The sequence below is a fragment of the Equus asinus genome, chromosome 7 (genome assembly GCF_041296235.1).
Source record: "Equus asinus isolate D_3611 breed Donkey chromosome 7, EquAss-T2T_v2, whole genome shotgun sequence".
NCBI lineage: Eukaryota > Metazoa > Chordata > Mammalia > Perissodactyla > Equidae > Equus > Equus asinus.
This window is the reverse complement of record NC_091796.1, coordinates 60072027-60087006: the sequence shown is the minus strand read 5'-3', so window position 1 is coordinate 60087006 and position 14980 is coordinate 60072027. Positions and strand designations below refer to the sequence as shown.

Sequence of the window (14980 nt, the reverse complement as noted above, 5' to 3'; positions counted from 1 at the left end):
TGCCTCATCACGATGGAGCTTCCATATCCATTATCCTTCCATCAAGGAGAACGAAAAGACCCGGCGGCAAGCACAGACGTCCCATCTCTATGCATCTAATTCCAACCCGTTTGCTGCCTTGGGATATCTTAAACTGCCTTTTGTAGAAATAGAGAAGTGTGTTTACATACAGGGAAACCTCATTCATTCGGAATACAACACAGATTTTAGCTTTCATTTGATTTTGTTGAGAACGATAGAGCAGAGGCTTTTGAACTTTTTTGAACTTGACCCACAGAATGAAAAGTGCTTCACATCACACCCTAGTGCACACAAATACACATGTGTGTAACAGAAGTTTCACAGAACGGTACTCACTACACCCGTGAGAAGCACTCCGACATTTTAGATTCTAGTCTAGTCTTTCTATTCTTTCTTTCTTTTTTTTGTTCATAGTCTTCCTTAATGATCCTTTTTTAAAAATTGTGGTGAGAACACTTAACATGAGATCTACCCTCCTAACAAAATTTTAAGTGCATAATACAATGTTGTTAACTACAGACACAACGTTGTTCAGCAGATCTCTAGAGCTCATTCATCCTATATAACTGAAACTTTAAACTCATTGAACATCTCCCCATTTCTTCCTCCCCTCAGCAACCACCATTGGCAACCACCATTCTCCTCCGGCTAGTACGTGTTTGGCTCTTTGAGATACCTCATGTAAGTGGAATCCTGCAGTGGAAAATAGTATGGAGACTCCTCAAAAATTGAAAAATACATATTTTCTTTTTTTTTACTGGTCATGACTCACTATATTAATGTCAGGATCCACTAACATGTTGTTACCGCAGTTTGAAATACATTGCAAGAAAAACCTAACTTGCTTTTTTCTTTCAATTACACAGTAGAGTAGTTAAAGGTGGTGTTGAAGTCTTGTGAAGTAGGTAGGAAGAGACAAGGGGAGGGTAAAAAAGAGAGAAAGGTTTTTAAAATTAACTATTGATGGCAACTCAGTGGAAATATTAACATCCTTATGCATTTTTAATTATTGAAAAGTAGAAGAGATGCTACTTATAAATGTTGCTTATTTTTTCCTACAGGCTGATCAAAGATGGCAAAATACCAGATTTGCTTCACTAAAAAGTCATTTTAAAGTCCAAATGGAACTAACACTCAAAAGTTAATTCATCTTCTGTGTCTCAAATAATATTCACCAGCTCTTTTACTGAGTAGGGCAAGTCTCTCTGCAGCGAATGCACCAAAGCACTTCCATGTCATCATCCACTAGATGGCGATGTAGATCGACAGTAGCTCTTCCTTTGCCTTACTGACTCATTTCTAGGCTGCAGAAGAATTTAGAAACCCAGGGTTACCCAGTAATTCACATGAATTCGGCCTGAAAGTTTACTTCATTTTCCTGGCATGTTTCTGCCTTTTCTTGGAACGTCCCTGGATTTCACCTTCACTCTTGCTGACAGGCTGGAATTTAAAATTAGTAATATCCCTGGCTATTTCCTCGTGGCCGTACAGATGAACTGCTGCTGTGTAGTCAAAACCATCATAACACCTGTATTTATCAATAATCTGTAAAGTTAGTGTATGCCACTAAGCTTTTATTTCTTGCCCCTTCCATGTAACATTTAAGAAATACCGTGGGGACTTGTGTCATGTCCCACTGTTAACATTTCTGTATCTCTTAGTTGTTCTACATACTGTAGTCATCGGAAATTTTTAATGGACATTTTGTTTAACTGAAAAGAATGGTCAGATACACATTGGCAAGCCATTTTACCTGAAGGAAACAATAGCTGATAAGTTGGAAATGTATCATAAACAAAAATGTATGCTTTTTGTGATGTGGAAACAATCTTTGGAAAGAATCCCATATATGAGAGATTTTAAAAATTCTCTTCAAGTGATGTCTATATATAGATTTATTTACACTTACTTGGAAGTCTTATTTTTACAATAATTTTTGGTGTAGGTAAAGAGAAGGTATTTATGAATGATTTTCTCTTGCTATGTATTGCATTTGTATATCATTTCAATTTTCAGAATACATGCTACTTTCACAAACAGGAAAATAAAGATGTTTTGCTATAAAAATAATATGTAACTATGACGAAAACCTTGGATTTTAGTATGGCATAACCTAGAAAGTTGTTACTAACATTACTATTAGGTCAGCTGAATGAATTTAAGTGCTGTGGAGGTTAATCTTGACTGTGAATCGCTGATTTAGGAAATAATATTTCTGAATTTAGGTCATTTCTACCGTGATCCTACATATAATTAAGTATCCTTCTTAAAGTGGAAAGAATATCAAGCTGTTCATTATTCTTACTGTAAAACAATTAGTAAGACAGCTGTAGCAGCACCTTTAGTTGTTAAATCAGCAAAATGAGTATATCTAATATTCTACTATTCTTCAGGCTGCACAGTGACCCACATCCATGCGGTGGTCCATAGGTTTACAGAATGAGAAGCTCTTTCGCTGACATTAGTTCATTTTGTACTCCTGATAACTGTATGACATAAGTGGCGCATATCGAGGTTCTAAGGCATAAAGTTAATAAGTTCCATGTAAGTTCCTCCATCCGAGGAGTTGCAGAGCCAGGGAAGGGCCAACCATGTGATCCTGAGTTCAGGCTATTTGCCTTTCATTTTTGCGGCCTTGAAGACTGTGCCCACAAATGCTCCCTACATGTGAGTGAGGAAGAGGGAGTCTTTTTAGCAGCCATTTAAAGCATTGGATGCTCTTTCTTGCTTTTTCTTCACCTGCATGAGGGGAGTGAGCCAGGGAGAGCAACAGGAATGATTCAGAACAGGCTGCATGGGCCTATCATGCTCATACCCAGTGTTGACTGAGTTCTTCATGACACCTGTGGGCAAGGCTTTATAGGTCCTATTGATGCTGTATCCTGAGGCCATATTGATTTGTGTCATTGTCCACCACTTTTCAGACTGCATCTCCCTAAGGCTACTGGTGTGTTCATTCAAGTGATGAGTATGTGTTGACCATTCCTGAGTGCCGGGGACTTCTGCCGGGTGGTGCACCTGTGGAGCCCAGCCCAGCAGACAGGCTCCCTGCCCACGTGGAGTCTGAAGTCCAGCAGGGGAGATAGACATTAATGAAATGAGCACACAGACAAACGTATAATCACTAATCCTACTGTGAAACAGAAGTAAAGGTTTTATGAGAGACTGTGACAGGGTGAGACATAATTTAGATAGGGAGGAATGTGTCCGGAAGTTTCTTTCAGAAGCGTTCCTTAAGCTGAGACCTAAACGAAGAGTAGGGATTTACCAGGAAAGATTGTAGGAAACGTCCTAAGAAGAGGAGCCGTCCTATATGAAAGCCCTGAGGCAGGAAACGCTTCGCCTGTGGGAGGAATCGAAGCTCCTGTGGCCGCCCTAGAGGAGGAAGGGAGCGGTGGCGGCAGGCGGAGAGGGGGCGGGCGAGGCCCCAGCGTTGGACCCCCTTGTGTGTATTAAGAATGTTGCACTTTGGGGGGTGGGGGGAGGGCACAGAGGGGGAAGTGGTGTACCCACAACATGACTAACAAAAATGTACAACTGAAATCTCACAAGGTTGTAATCTATCATAACATTAATAAAAAAAAAAAAAACTAATGGGGGAAAAAAAAAAATGTTGCACTTTATCCTAACGGTGGCAAACCATCGGTGAATTTTAAGTAGAAAAGAGGTGTAATTAGATTTATGTTTTCAAAAGATGACCTTGGCAGCTTCGATTCGATTAGAATGAGGTGAGCGTCTCGGGGCAGACCAGCTTGGAGGCGCCTGCCGTGCTCGGGGGACAGATGGTGGCCGCTGCATGAGGGCGGTGCTGGGGGTGAAGGGGAAGAGAAACGCCCCGGCGGGGGTCGAACAGCGTGCGAGGGGATGTGCTCAGCTCAGGTGTGGGCTTGTCAGGGATCAGACACGTGGGAGACGTTCAAGTGGAGACGCCAAGGAGGCATTTGGATTGAAGAGGCCATTGTTGAAAAGATAGCATCGGCCGGAGCTGCCGCTTTGGGAGACGACATCCTAGACGTGGTACTGAAATCCACGAAAGCCCGTGAGACCAGCTCAGGAGAAAGAGTGCGGGAAAGCAAGCAGGCCCAGCACGCAACCCGCGGAGGCCTCTGCGTGAACAAGTAGGTAAAGGAGAAGGAAACAGTGGAGGAGCTTGAGAAGGGGCCATCAGCAAGCGAGGAAGAACCAGGACAGCGTGGCGTCTACCAAGGCAGAGGAGAGGCCGCTTGCTGAGGAGCAAGGCTGCCCAGGCCAGATGCTGCTGACAGGCGACAAGGTGAGGACCGTAACCTGTGTCTTGGAAAAGTACCCGACAGTAGTTCAAAGAGGACAGCGCTGCATATTAGAAATGCAGTTTGGGGGCGTCCCGAGGCCGAGTGGTTAAGTTCGCACGCTCCGCTTCGGCGGCCCAGGGTTTGGCGGGTTCGGATCCTGGGCGCGGACGTGGCACCGCTCCCCAGGCCATACTGGGACGGCGACCCACATAGCAGAGCTGGAGGACCTACAACTAGAATATACAACTATGTACTGCAGGGCTTTGGGGAGAAGAAGAAAAAGATGATTGGCAACAGATGTTAGCTCAGGGCCAGTCTTTGAAGAAAAAAGAAAAAAAAAGAATATGCTGTTTCAACTAGAAGGAACTGGTACCCTTCTTTACTTCCAAGAAGGATCTTTTACCACATACTATAAAACTGTCCTGACTGGAATATTTTATTTCACAGCATTCAGATTTCTGAGCTTTCTGTAGCAGCCAGATTGGTACAAGCTGTCAGGATCACTTTTTTCCCCCAATATTTAATTATGAAAATTTTCAACCATTCAGAAAAGTTGAAAGAATTATACAACAAACATTCGTGTATCTCTTATCTAGATTCTACAACCAACATTTTGTTACACCTGCTTTATCATATATCTATCCATCTAACCATCCCTCTATCCACCCACCAATCTATCGTATTTTTGGATGCATTTCAAAGTAAGTTTTAAGTATAAGAAGATTTCACAACTAAAAACTCTAGCATCTCTGTCATTAACTAGAGTTCAACATCTGCTTATGATTCTATTTCTTTTGAGGTAAAATTTAAAAAGAATGAAATGCCCAAAACGTTAGTGTACCACTTGATGCCTTTTGACAAATGCATACCCTTGTGTACCCATCCTATTAAGTTATAGAACGTTAAATCACCCACAAAGTTTGTCACTGCCACTTTATCTTTCAGAAAGTGCAGGAAATGTAGGTAAGGAGTCCTGGCTGTGCTCATGGTAAGAACACAGCAAAAGTTAATTCCCTCCTCCCTTCTGCCAGGGGCTCTGCCACTCACATAGATCCACCCACATTTTCACCAAGATAGAAACAGATATTGAACTCTTCCTAAACGTGCTTTTGTAAACATTTCACAATAAACCCTTTGTAGAGAAGGACAATGGTGTCCAGTGAACCAAGCCCAATCCGGGAAAATCCTAATTCCTCACTCAGAATCCTGCTCTGCTGGTGCTGAGCAGGCTCATGTTGCAGTCTTCTTATTTGTCAAACAGCAACAATAATCATCCATATCACACAGGTATAAAAATTACCTTGATATTTTAATATAATAACTAATATAACCCCGGGGGAAGGAAAGGTAAAAAAGACTTCAGTTCCAGGTTGTGAACATTTTGACTAATCTGCCATATTTTCACAGTGTGCCCTGTTGGTGCCATGGCCTCACCTCATTACTAAGGTAAGGCCTGTTGGGCAGAGGCCTGAATCAGGGACGTTCCGTGTAAAGGGTTGTACCTGCTCAGATTTGGCTTCAGAATCAGGACTGGAGATGCCAACTAGGTCTGACAGGTTCAAACATCTACTGTTAACCACCCCTGAAAGAGGCTGCGGGGTTAGTTCATTTTCTTGCTATTGTTTTGTTTTGTAACTCTGGGCTTTAGGAGGATCACACACAAGACTGATTTGTTGGAGTAAAGAGAGTGTTTCTCAGCTTACGCTGGTTTTAAGGAACCTGGGGACATTAGCTGAGGTAACAGCACCTTTTAAGATTTAATTAAACTTTGTTTGAGCCATCTTCCCAAGCTCTGTGAGAAGTCTAATGCTCCCTTATAGATTTATAGATTTATGTTCCTCTCTAGCTCCTGAATCTTGCTCTTGCTGAACTTATACCTCTGTTGGGGTTCACTTCACTGCTGTCATCTTTTTTTCTGCTCTGGGCCAACCCAGACATGGAATTCAGCTTCTTTCCTTTGATTTCCCCCAAGACAACTTTCCTAAGCAAATCCCTGTGGAATCCTATTTCGCACTTTAATCTCTCTCCCTTCTACTCTTGGCTCCCAAATTCCTCTTGATGCTTAGATTCAGGTTCGTTTAGCTATGACTTTACTCCCTTGTATTCTTGCATCCATGGCCCCGGGACCTTACTTTCTACCACAAATGGATAACCAAGGTATTTTTCTAAACAAAGATAGTTCTCTAAGAGGAACCGTGGTGCAAATTCTTTAAAGTATATATGTATATACACATGTATACACACACACATGCACAGACACAAACATACTTACATATATATACATAATACATATATGCATATAGGTGTCATACATATGTACATAATATACAATACATAGAAATATATAATCACATGAATGTGTGTGTAATTAAATATATGATACATAACCTACATGCATACACATGAACACACACATATATATACCCTACAACATACATCTACGTAGCTATCAACTACCTTCACTATGGAATTGGTGCACTCTTTAGTCCTGCGTCATTCTGCTGAATTCTATTTCTCCTCTTTTTATTTCTTCATTGCCACAGATCATCCTCTATGATTGAATGGACCCCATCTAGTTTGCACTGTTTAGTTTAGAAAATGAGAGACTGGCAATTTTTGTTCGGTTACTCATTTATTCGATCACACATTCACTCAACATATAATAATTGAGCACTTATGATGGAATATCATATTGGATCCTATAGAAGAAAGAGATGGGTAAGGGTGGGGTCCTTGTCTTTAGAAACTTAACATCCATCTGGATGAGCAACACTTAACACACATGAAACAAAACGCCCTCAAATGCACAATTCTCATCAGAAGAACAGCAAATTAGAGCAGAAAGCTAAAGCCTTGCAGTGTTCCCCAATGCTGCTGTTTCAGCAGAATGAGCAGGAGGAAAAAAACCACTGTGGTCAAAAGAAACTGCTGGCTTATGGATTTTTTTAAAATTACAATTTGCATGCTCTTCTAACAGTGTTAGTTCTGCTTAGATGGCAGAGTGGCTTTCATGAAAGTATGAGCTCAGCCTTGTCTCATGCCTGTTTAAAGAAAGAGGTCAGGTAAAATGACTGTAGTTACAGCATGAGGCTAATTGAAAACCACAGTGTCTTTCAGAGGAGACGAAAAAACCACGCCCTGGAAATTTTTTGCCCACTAAAAGCCCCACGAAGTTGTCTCAGAAACACACATATAGGCAATGTCCTCTTTTCTCCTTAGGAGCGTCCTCAAGGAAAACAGCTTACAAATCTGAAGTGTAGACCAGTAGAACAGTTCAGCAGCCTGGGTTAATTCTGAATTGAGTAGCACGTGCTCCCTGAGTGTGAAGGGAGCTCCCGGTCAGGAAGAACTCTGAACTCGTCAGCGTCTGGCTAAATTGCACGTGCCTTGAGAAGAAGTTGTGATTGACCAGGTCTACACAAACACACAAGTCACGAGCACTAGGAATCCAGTCCCTCTAACACACTGGCCATGCTTTGGGTGTTGTTTTCTTTTCTGCTGATTTGATTTTAGACTGTGGCAAAAGGGGAAGATGCAGCACTGAGACAAGGCAAAATAATAGGAAATGTATCTTATTTTTTAACCTCTCTATATGGCTGTTTGGGATGAAGGACTTAATCCTTATGTAGCCCTTCCAAATCTCTTCATATAGTGCAGCAATTTATGACTGAGCTCTACACTGAATATTCTAATCATTTAAGACATTTTAGACCACTTTGGAACAGAAGTGAGTAATGACTGAATAAATTAGCAAAAACCCATGCTGTATATATTGCAGGATGTCTCCATAAAAGTCAGTAACTTCATCAGTGTTCATTTGACATCAAAGTGGACCCAAGGTCAGAAAAGAGAAGGACTCTCATCGTACATACTGATAAACACGGTCTATCTGTGGGGTTTTTTTCTTTCTGCTTTTTCTCCCCAAATACCCCCAGTACATAGTCGTATATTTTTAGTTGTAAGTCCTTCTAGTTGTGGCATGTGGGATGCCGCCTCAGCATGGCCTGAGGAGCAGTGCCACGTCCACGCCAGGATCCGAACCGTGGAAACCCTGCACCGCCGAAGCAGAGTGCACAAGCTTAAGCAGTTGGCCATGGGGCCAGCCCCTTATCAGTGGTTTTGGTAATTTTTTTTAATTTGAAAATTAAATGTATTTTTAGTGTACCCATGGAGGAATTTACACACAAATTTCATGAAGAATAGCAAGTATGAAGGTCCTGAAGGGTGATATTCTTGTATGCAGAGGAAAGACGTGACCACTCCTTTCTGGATGGTCGTGAACTACGATAAATGACTTCTTTCCACAGAATCTCCAAAAGAGAGTGGGGCAGGCATTCACAGTCTATCAAGGTTAGTTAGACAGTACTTTTCTAGGAATTGGCTCTGTTTTTCCTTCCATACTTCTGTGACAAAATGAGAGATAAATTATTTGTTAGAGGAAATACTAATGGTCTTAATTCAAAAACGTTAGTAAGATGAACCTAGCATGTTGGATGTGATACTACAGAACTTGTGCCTCAGTTTCATAAATTTGCAGGTCGTAGATCTCATACTTCCCCAAACTGTAGAAAAACTGGCCATTTCTGGGAAATCCTTACTTCTCACATTATGCTCCTTTTTATTCTTTTTACTTATTTACACTGCTTAATGAAATCAGGAAATCATATGATGTAGTCTAACTTGAAAATCTTTTAAATTGATACTTCAAATTCTATAAATTATATCCAGATTTAGTATTGATTCTCTAAGTTTGCCTGAATATTAGAAAAGTTCTCTCCTTGTGTGACAGAGGTGGCATTATAAACAAGTGGGGAAATGATGGACTATCAATGAATGATGCTGAAAATATTGATGGTGACTATCTTAGGGCAGTAGGATTTCAGGTGAACTTTTTATGTATTTCTTCATATTTTAATAATTATTTGAATTTTAACAATGACCATAAATTGTTTATATAATCAGAAAGTTATTTCCATTGTAAAAATTACAATATTGGAAAAATTGGCTTCCTATATGTAGATAAATAAAATTAGATCCTTACCTGACACTCTATTTACAGATAAGTTACAGAAAGAATAAAGACCAAAATATGCCAAGGAAAACTTTTATACGATTAGCAGGAAATACACAGGTTATCTTCATGACCTTGAGTTAAGCAGAATTTCTTAAAACAAGACAGAAAGAGCATGAATCATAAAGAAAAAGATTTATAAATTAGCTTATAATTTTTCAATGATGCCAAAATTCAAGCTTAACTTAAAAATTTAGTTAAAATACAAGTCACAGACTAGAAGATATTTGTAATGTATTAGAAAGTATCTAAGATATACAAGGAATTAAAGTTAATAAGCAATAAAACAAAACCCCCAATTTAAAAAATGGGCAAAAAAAAAAATGAACAGGAAACAGAAAAGGAAAACAAAATCACCAAAATTCACAAAAATATGCTCCTCCTCGCTATATTTAGAGAAACACGAATTAAATTAGATGCCACTTTATATCCCTCTGATTGTCTACAGGACGTTTGACCTGACAATACGAGATGCTGGAAAGGATGCAGAAAATAGGAACTTGCATATTCTACTAGTGGGAGTGAAAACTAATACAACTGATATCAAATTAACAATATCCAGTAAAGCTAAAAATTTACCTTCCTCATAACCTAGAAAGTCCTCCTCTACAGAAACATGCAAATATGTGCACAGGAGACAGCTACAGAAAGCTGGGAACAATCTAAAATCCATCTGAGGGGAAATGAAAAATGAAGTTTATATTCCCAAGAAGATTAAAATAGCAGTTTAAAAAATAAACTAGATCTCTATGTATTAATGTTACTAACATAAATCCCAAAAATATACCATTGAGAGAAGAAAAAAAAAGCAGGTTGTGAAAATACTTAAACAATATGATACAAATTATTTTAAATTTAAAAGATACTGTATATATTGACAACGGATACGTAGATTCATAATCACTAGAATCATGTGCTGGAGGATACTACCAGAGGTTGTCTCTGGGGAGAAAAGTGGGGAAGGCAATTGAGGAGAGGAACAAAATGGCCCTGAATTTTATCTGAATATTATATTATTTTATTAAAAATACTTATAAAGCATATCGTAATATGTAAAGGAATGAACTTAGACTCTCGTCCCTGCTGGTTATAGAGCCTGACCATCAAACCAGAGTCGCCGAGCACTGGCTTTGCGGGAAGAGCATCCGCAGGGCCCTGGGCGGGACTGCCCTCCAGCAGGAGTGGGAATAGAGAAGTGCTCCAGTCTCAATCTCTATCTATAATCATGACGTGGAGCAAACACTGCTGGATGCCCAGCACGAATCTAGATGATGTCTCTCAGAGAGCACCCACTGCGATGACCCCTCCCTCACAGACACCACGGGATACTGACAGAGTTTCTGAAATAGACATCTCGTAGCACCGGAGGAAGAAACAGATCTCAGCCTGAAGAAGATTATATTGAGACAAGAAACAAAACATTTTGAAAAAAACCTCAGATTGGATATGGGATTGGTCAAGTCTGTCTGAAAAGAACCCCCCTCCCCTCCAAAAGACAAACTTGAAACTTCTTTAAATATCCAAAGCACGTGGCCTCTTGCAGCATGAGGAACACATGTGTTATGAAGAAAGGAGATGTTTTCTCACCAAAATTTCTAAAAGATTTTCTTCTGACTCTGCTGTTTTCTCCCATCTGCTGGTCACTGGACTGCGGATCTATGTTGGAAGGCGTCTGACAACCTCTATCGGCACCTTTGACAAAGACTTGGAATCTGACTTTGTTCACATAGTGGAGGTTGTCTGGTAAAGACTGCACTTAACTATGCCGTTTATTCTTTGTTAAGCAGGAACCAGGAAACCAAGGTGCAAATACAAACTCCACAGTAGAGTTTCTACACTAAAATATGTATGCTTTTACAGTGTAAGGACAAACTTCCCACTGTTAAGTAACAGTTAAGTGTCAGTTTTCTATCAGAGGACCTGCTCAGTCTATTTCAGACTCTTCATCAGTGTAGGTTGCTCTATTGAACCTTATCCCTTGTGCTGAACTTTTGAGGGCTTTTGGAATCAGCATTAGTCTAAGAAATGCTGCATCTACATTAAAAAACTGGAAATAGAAAAAAAATAAATCTTTGCCAAATCCTCCAGAGATTACTATATTTGCATACAGTTTAAAACCAAACTTTATAAAAGCTTTTTGGTTAAACCAGAAAAAAAGTAATTTATTTAAAAATAAACGTTTGTTCTTCCCCAGTGTTGCTGGGGACATTTCAGGCTTAGTTTGGGTGACTGTAGGTGGAGCCAGTTGCAGCAATGGGAAGCGACCCCATCTTTGGCTTTTGCTGTTCAAGAGCTGGGAGAGCTTAGGAGGTCAAGAGCCCAATACAAGAGCATAATCACCCCTCTGGGACCTCAGGGACCTTGCTTGGGGCAGAGGTGGGGCTTGATGGGGTGACAAATCTTAAAGCTTTGCTGAAGGCAATCAAGCCCTGTGTTGATTTATAGCTGTTAGCAACTATTTTATTTGTCAATATTCTAAAAATTATTGGGAAGTCTGCATCACTTAAAAAAAATCATCTCTCAACCCAAAGATAAGGCAAGCCGTTTTCTCTTGAGAAAAGTACAGCTTGATATTTTTTCCCTCTAGATTTCTAGGTCAGTTTAAGGATATTTGATACAAGCATCATAAGTGTTGTGATTAAATAGCTATATTTCTCAGAAAACTCCTGTTTTTGGTAACCTCCCCTCATTTCTAACAGGCTTAATGCAAACTTAACTTGATAAGTGTGCTTGGAAATAGAACATTCCGCAGGTTCTATGTATTAACTACTGCCTGGAGCACCCACAGATATGTTCTCACGCTGCTACTTGGCAGATCCTTGGAGATAGGGCTGAAAATCAGCAGGCACTGAACTCCGTCCAGCATACAGCCACTGTCGACCTACTTAACTCGTTAGTACTGAGCTTCACCAGGAGTTCAGCACTGTGCCTATCACCCTGTCCTGGAGGATCATTATGGCCACAGTTGCCTGGGTCTTGGCAGATTTAGTGTTTCGAGTCCTTCCTAGTCCACTGCTTCTCCAGCCTTCCTTTCCCCATTGCTGGAGCAATCTGGTCCCTGTTGCCACCCTTCGTCTCAGACAGTCTCTAGGACTCATCACCCTGGATCTAGTGCTGAGTATCTAGTAGGGAATACATGACCTGACCCCCTGAGGATCTCTCCTGCTTTATCTCCACTCTGTCCCTCCCTCGGCCCCCGCGCCTCCAGTCCATGTGTACGCACACACATGCTATTGCTCTCAACCGGTGCCAGCCTGTTTAACATCCCCAGTCGTGACTTTAGTCAGGCTGCTTCCTCTTTCCTCTGGCTGGAATGCATCATTTTCACCAAAAGGGAAGCACCATGACTAAGAAAGGATATGATAGGGTTCCTTGATCATTCATGCTTTTTAGAACACTGCTACATTCTGTCTATGTTCAAGGCAAGTTCTGGCTCCAGTGGAAAGCGTGGCCTCTCGGGGTCACTGACCCTGCTTACTCAGTCGTAGAAATGGTACACTTACCTTGTATTCCAACTTTACATTTTATTGTGAAAATCTTTCCACAACTTTCTGAGGGAAGAACCATTGTCTTCATTCTCCTGTGAGGAAACTGAGCTCAGAAAGGCTAAACATCTTGCCCAAAGTCTCCCTTCTGGAAAGCTGGGAAGCTACGATTCAAACCAGAGTCTCCAATTCCAAAGCCCGTGCTCCTCATCCGTGTCTCCACGATCCTGATCTTGGACTCACTTCTTTTTTGTCCCTGTTGCCTGAGTCCATGTGTCGTCTCAGGGTCAGTACCAAAGTCTCTCTAGGACTGGGTCCTTGCTTTGTTCCAGCAGCTGCTCCTCAAAGAATGGAAGGCTCCCTCAGACCTGACTGAGTGCCTGAGTCCAGCTCGCTGCTGATAATGCTCTGGGTCACCGCCTGGCTGCCTGGCTATCCAAACGCAACCCCAAGTTGCCCTTTCTGTGCTCTCCCCTCTGCTAGGGTACTAGACCCCTACAGGCCCTACATCTGAAGCTGACTGCTGACGTAACCACAACCTTTTATTGCCACCCCCTTGGGCTACTGCCCTGCAGCCTCATTTTCTCTCAGCGCCAGCAGCTGGATCTGAGCTCCCAGTCTTCACCCTCTCCAGCAAGCAAGTGAACTTACATGTCCTGCGCTTCCCAGCCTTGTCCACTGATCCCACCTCACCAAGTTATGTCTAGTGCTTTCCTGAGGCGCTTAAGCAAGACAGCTTCAACCGGACTAATTAAATCAGACTCTGACTTAAGCCTCCTATCTTTATTTGTTCACTAGGGTATTAAGTGGAGTTTCCCCAGTAGCCAACTTTGAGATGAAGATTTAAGCCCAAGTAGTTTGTTCTGAGGGTGACCCAAGGAGGTGTTATTAAGTGGGTTACCCTTGTGAGTACCTGGGTTCAGTGGGGAACTATGGATGATAGCACAGAACACGCTCAGAGTCATCCCATCGAAGGAAGGCAAGGAAGTTTTGGGGTTTTTCCTGCCGTTCACATGGCCGCTGGCTGAGCACTGCGCCTGCACGCCTGGCTGAAGCCCTCAAGTGGAAGTTGTGCGTGCTTGCGGTAGGTTGTAGTAGGGAGTTGTGCGTGCTTGCGGTGGGTTGCCCTGGCATATACTGTGATGGCGAGTACCTAGAGGTTATAGGCAGAGCACAAGCAGCATCTGCCATAGTCAGTAAAAATAACACTCAAAGCTGTTGTTTTAGTCATTCTGGAAAGCTTCTGGAGGAAGTATGCAGTGTTACAATTAATATGACCCGTGGAAGTCTTCCAAAGTTTCTTATGTTTGCCTCATGAACCGTGCGTCAGAGCTCTGCGTAGGACCGCTTTGGCACCCCCTCGCTCCAGCCTCTCTCCAGCACGTGCGCCAGAATTCTCAGGTTTTTCAGGAAATTCAGAAGTCTTTCATGTGTTTTTTTGCTTTTTTACCAACTGTGAGAACAGAGTTTATCCTTCATAATTATTGAGCCCTCCCTCACATGAAAGAGCATGAACTAGGTGCTATGACAGAGGAAAGAAAAAAAGAACTCTTCTTACCCCCAAGGAACATGTAGTCTATTGGGAAATTACAATTTGTATCATCATTCTTCTTTTCATACGGAATACAGGGTAAGAACTAAAGGGATGGAGTTGCTCGAGAGCCTTTCCAGCTGGAAAATCTATAAGAGCAGAAATCAAGTTAGCTTGAGACTAGAATTAAAATGCCAGAATCACAGAATTGAGTCCCTGATTTAAAGCTCTTCCAAGTTACTCAAGATGGCACTTCTTTTATTAACATTGTGCTATAGTTACTGTTCTGAATCCAGCTAAACTGTCAACTCCTTAAGAACAAGGATAATTTCCCTATTAGTTATCTACTGCTGCATAACAAATTACCCCAAAGCTTAGCTTAAAACAAGATATGTTTATGATCTCACAGTTTCTGTGAGTCAGGAATCTGGGCACAGTTTACCTGGGTCCCCTGTCTCAGAGTCTGTTACAAGGCTGAAATCAAGATGTCACCCAAGGCTCAAATCTCATCTGAAGGCCTGGCTGGGGAGGGATCTGCTTCCAAGCTCACGTGGTTGTTGCAGGATAAAGTTCTTCACAGACTGGTAAACTGAGGGCCTCG

At 41.6% G+C, this 14980-nt stretch overlaps 1 pseudogene; it reads left to right on the top strand.

Annotated features, from left to right (window-relative positions):
- Positions 1 to 3885: 3885 nt before the first annotated feature.
- Positions 3886 to 14388, top strand: LOC106828631 (BCL2/adenovirus E1B 19 kDa protein-interacting protein 3-like; annotated as a pseudogene).
- Positions 14389 to 14980: the final 592 nt, after the last annotated feature.